Below are 5,783 nucleotides of genomic sequence, written 5' to 3' on the forward strand. Positions count from 1 at the left end.
AGGGGTGTACTCACTTTTGTGAAATACTGTATATAATGTTTAGGGGTTCTAAGTAATTTTCTAGCAAAAAATACAGATTTTAATTTGTGAACAAAAAGTGCCAGAAAAGTCCTGGTTTTCAAGTGTCTAGAGGGTGGCGAGTTTCTCTGTGCGTCAGGAAAACTTTCGATTTTTGCACGCTTTCCCATCCTGCAAAACATCTGAACCTAGCCTAGCTGCTTATCCTAGTGGTCAGGGCCAGCCCGTCCATTAGGGATGCATGGACGCTGCCCCCCCCCCCCCCCCCCATCCATGTTTCCGGCCCCTATGTAGGGCGCCATATTCATGAATTCCAATGGGGGGGGGTGGTGTTTTTTTTTTTTGAAGCACGTGATGAGGCTCTAATAGGCTTCAAAAAAGGGTGGGCTCGGGGCGCAGAGCACTACGAACCGAGCCCACCCAGTTGTGTGACAATAACGAATGAATATTTTCTATTTTCACACTGGTTCTCCTCCTGGCCAATCAGGAACCCGTTTCCCAATTTGCTGGAAGGAGAAGGGTTCCGATTGGCCGCCGAGGGGGAGAGAGGGAGGCGAAGCCGCCTGTCGCCCTTATGAAGCGCTGCCCGCCATAAGGGCTCCGGACCCGACCGACCGACTGGACCCCCCCACACAAAAAGAAATTACCCCCAGCCGCCACTTCTAGTGGATAAATGCTAATGGAGCCTCCGACTATCCCTTGGCGCAGACTGTGTGTGTTCAGGGTTGCCGTTTAGTATCCTCCCCTGGCCATTTATAAATGTAATCCATAGAGATGTGAGGGGGACACAAATATTAACATTGTACATTTCTGGCCATGTGAAGTTAACCACTTCCGGACCGCCGCACGCCGATATACGTCCTAACTTTGAAGAGGAATATCTTTGTTATCTTATTATATCTTTGTTATGGCAGCAGCTGCAGCCATAACCCCAGTATCCTCTTCTTCGGCCGGCGGTCCGGTTTCCGATAACAGTGGTCTCTGCGGCGGATTCGCCGCAAGATCTCTTTCATCGGCAGCGGGAGAGGGGCCCCTCCTCGCCGGGCTCCGGTGCCCTCCGCCGCTTACCGGAGCCGTCGGCAGCGGCGTGTCCTTCTGCTGGGTGGGTATGGAGACGAGTGAGGGGAAGATAAACCCCACCCGTCTCCATACCATGCAGGGCGGAAGCGACGGCAAAACATCACGTCCACCCACATTTTTTTTATTTAATTTTTTTCAAATTAAATTTTTTTTTTTAATTATTGCATTTTAGGTTTTAATATGAGATCTGAGGTCTCTTTGACCCCAGATCTCAGGTCCTACCGTGCTTTTTTTCTAAAACATCCCTATTATTAGGGATGTTTACATTCCTTGTAATAGGAATAAAAGTGACGCAATCTTTTTTTTTTAAAAGGACAGTGGAAAAATAAAAAATAAAAGGTAAAATAAAAAAAATATATATTTTTTTTTTAACCACTTGCTTACTGGGCACTTAAACCCCCCTCCTGCCCAGACCAATTTTCAGCTTTCAGCGCTGATGCACTTTGAATGACAATTGCAATTGCATTTTTTTCCCACAAAGCTTCCTTTTGGTGGTATTTAATTACAGCTGGGAGTTAATTTTTTTGCTAAACAAACAAAAAAAGATACAAAAAAAATAAAAAATCATGTTTCATAGTTTGTTATAAAATTTTGCAAACAGGTCATTTTTCTCCTTCATTGAAATGCGCTGATGAGGCGGCACTGGTGGGCACTGATAGGCTGCACTGGTGGGCACTGATAGGCTGCATTGGTGGGCACTGATAGGCACAGTTAAGGCGGCACTAATAGGCACAGATAAGGTGGCACCGATAGGCTATGGAGATTTTTAAAGGTAAACGTTTATCGCCATTCCACGAGCAGGCGCAGTTTTGAAGTGTGACGTGTTGGGTATCAATTTACTCGGCGTAACATTATCTTTCAGAATATAAAAAAAAATGGGCTAACTTTACTGTTGTCTTTTTTTTTTTTTTTTTTTTTATTTAAAAAAAGTGTATTTTTTCAACAAAAAAAAAAGTGCACTTGTAAGACCCAGCGGTGTGACAGAAAGTATTGCAACAACCGCCATTTTATTCTCTAGCGTGTTAGAAAAAAAGAAATGTATAATGTTTGGGGGCTCTAAGTAATTTTCTAGCAAAAAAAAAACAAACTGTTTTTAACTTGGAAACAACAAATCTCAGAAAGAGGCTCGGTCTTAAAGTTGTTAATGGCATGAAGGTGATGAGTGGTGCTCATCCACAAAGGAATCTAACAATAGCCGAGCTTGTTACTGTTGACATGCCGCCAGCGATCTCACTTACATCCCAAGAGGGCCCTTGACCCGTCTCATAACAAAGGCCAAGCATGCTGATGAGAATGACCCCCTGCGCCGACTTCCCTCCCAGGATTAATATCTTCTCACTTTACACATCGGACACCAATCCACCAACACTCAGCGCATTGTTATACATATAATGGACTGAAAGGGAGAGTCTAGTCTTAACCACTTGAAGACCAGGCCTTTTCTGGAACTTTTTGTTTACAAGTAATTTTTGCTAGAAAATTACTTCTAACCCCTAAACATTATATATTTTTTTCTAGAGAATAAAGTAGCGGTTGTTTCAATTTGAACATTTTATATATATATATATATATATATATATATATATATATATATATATATATATATATATATATATATATATATTTTTTTTTTTTTTTTTTTATTATTTATTTATTTATTTTATTTGTTTATATTTTTTTTAGCAGAGATCCTCAGGAATAAAATGGCAATGGTTGCAGTTTTTTTTTTTATGTCACACTGTATTTGTGCAGCTTTTTTTTTTTTTTTTTAAATACAGTTTAATGAATTAAAAAAAAAAAAACACAATATATACCCCAATTTTCTTGTAATATTTTATTGAAATATTTTTTTGAAAGATGATGTTTTACGGCGAGTAAATAGATACCTAACATGTCACGCTTTAATATTCCCCCCCCCCTTTTTTTTTGTTGCCCCTATTGACGAGTATGTGAAAAGGTACTCAAGCTCTGTGCGATGAAACAAATATGCTTTCTATGTATGTATGTGTACATGTCTGAATTTGTCTAAGTTTGTGTAATATTTTATAATAATTTACAATAAAATTAGAATTAAGTAAAATTTCACACGCTCGTGGAATGGCGACAAACGACGGTACCTGAAAATCTCCCTAGACGATGATTTTAATTTTTTTTGTAGGTTACCTGTTTGGAGTTATATAGTGCTAGAATTATTTCTCTCGCTCTAACGTTTGCGACGATACCTCACACGTGCGGTGCAAGCACTGTTTTATATGCGTGCGCAACTTTTGGACCCCATTTTTTTTAAAGCAAAAGATCAAGAAAAAAAAATATTTTTTTTTGATCTTTTGCTTTTAAAGGTAAAGGAGAGATCTGGGTTTTTTTTTTTTTTTTACCCCAGATCTCTCGATAAAGATGACCTGTCACCTTAATTTCTATTACAAGGGATGTTTACAGTAAAAAAAAAAAAAAAAATGAACTAAAAGGACAGTGTAAAAATAAAAAATAAAATAAATACTTTTTTTTTTATCTTTTTTTTTTTTACACTGTCCTTTTAATTATTATTATTATTATTTTTTTTAATGCAAACATCCCTTGTAATAGAAATTAAGATGACAGGTCCTCTTTATCGAGAGATCTGGGGTCAAAAAAAAACAAATCTCTCCTTTACCTTTAAAAGCAAAAGATCAAATATAAATGTTTTTTTTTTTTCGATCTTTTGCTTTAAAAAAAAAAAAATAGTTTACCTCCGCCCTAAACCGAAAGTTACGTCATGACGCCGCGCCGGTGCTCCAAAGCCATAGAGCAGGGGTCTCAAACTTGCGGCCCTCCATCTTTTGAGAAACTACAAGTCCCATGAGGCATTGCAAGACCAGGGGCGGACTGACCATTGGGCCACTCGGGCACTGCCCGAAGGCCCCATGTCACTTGGGGGCCCCATCAGGGTTGCCAGCCTCAGTAAAACCAGGGACAGTATTTAAAAATGCGTGTTTTTTTAAAATCTGTCTCTGAAATGTCCCTTACCGACATCCTTTTGGTCTAAAAAATCCAGAGATTATAGCTGCCCCGCCTCTCCAGTACTTTCTCAGCCAATAGAAACATGTCTGTGTATACTGTGTGATTGTATACTGTGTGTGTGTGTTTGTGTATACTGTGTGGCCCCATAATCTCCTATTACCTGGGGGCCCCATAATCTCCTATTGCCCGGGGGCCCCATAATCTCCTATTGCCCCGGGGGGGCCCCATGAGTTGTCAGTCCACCCCTGTGCAAGACTGACAGTTACAAGCATGACTCCCACAGGCGGCAGAGGCATGATGGGACTTGTAGTTTCGCAACAGCTGAAGGGCCGCCAGTTTGAGACCCCTGCCATAGAGGCTATCAGAGACGATCTGGTCTCTCATTGCCTCTGTGATTAGCCAGCCGCACTGTCAGATCGTTACTCAGGCACAACGGTGAAAACGGTAAGCCCAAGAAACACCAGCGAATGGGAGGACGGGACGTCCACCGCTCAAGTCGCTATTCATGAGAATGCTGACTGAAAAAAATAAATACCAGGGTTATGGCTGATAGCTAAACCACTTGCAAACCATAACATATATATATGGAGCAGGAGTACAGGGAGCAGAAGTACAGGGAGCAGGAGTACAGGGAGCAGGAGTACAAGGAGCAGGAGTACAGGAAGCAGGAGTACAGGAAGCAGGAGTACAGGGAGCAGGAGTACAGGAAGCAGGAGTACAAGGAGCAGGAGTACAAGGAGCAGGAGTACAGGGAGCAGGAGTACAGGGAGCAGGAGTACAGGGAGCAGGAGTACAGGAAGCAGGAGTACAGGGAGCAGGAGTACAGGGAGCAGGAGTACAAGGAGCAGGAGTACAGGAAGCAGGAGTACAGGAAGCAGGAGTACAGGGAGCAGGAGTACAGGGAGCAGGAGTACAAGGAGCAGGAGTACAGGAAGCAGGAGTACAGGGAGCAGGAGTACAGGAAGCAGGAGTACAAGGAGCAGGAATACAGGAAGCAGGAGTACAGGGAGCAGGAGTACAGGAAGCAGGAGTACAAGGAGCAGGAGTACAGGAAGCAGGAGTACAGGAAGCAGGAGTACAGGGAGCAGGAGTACAAGGAGCAGGAGTACAGGAAGCAGGAGTACAGGGAGCAGGAGTACAGGAAGCAGGAGTACAAGGAGCAGGAATACAGGAAGCAGGAGTACAGGGAGCAGGAGTACAGGAAGCAGGAGTACAAGGAGCAGGAGTACAGGAAGCAGGAGTACAGGGAGCAGGAGTACAGGGAGCAGGAGTACAGGGAGCAGGAGTACAAGGAGCAGGAGTACAGGAAGCAGGAGTACAGGGAGCAGGAGTACAAGGAGCAGGAGTACAGGAAGCAGGAGTACAGGGAGCAGGAGTACAGGAATCAGGAGTACAAGGAGCAGGAGTACAGGGAGCCTCTGTCTAAAGAATTCACCAAATTTATTGCCATTTACTATTGTCCATTACATAGGACTTTGGGCCATAGACAACTCAGCACCAATTCTGTGCTCTCCTGCTGGCACCTCCTGGGTGGGGCTCCAATACTGTCCGCTCTCAGCAGTCAATCTGCATCATCGCTGTGAACTCTGACCTGTAAAAGTCTTGATTTGTATAAGAAGATGTACAGAATTTCTATCTATCTATATGATATATGAAGTGTCTGAAGCACATTTTGAACAGTGAATAAA

The sequence above is a fragment of the Lithobates pipiens genome, unplaced genomic scaffold (genome assembly GCF_037356315.1).
Source record: "Lithobates pipiens isolate NorthernLeopardFrog02 unplaced genomic scaffold, aLitPip1_a1.2 Scaffold_28, whole genome shotgun sequence".
In the NCBI taxonomy this organism is placed as follows: Eukaryota; Metazoa; Chordata; class Amphibia; order Anura; family Ranidae; genus Lithobates; species Lithobates pipiens.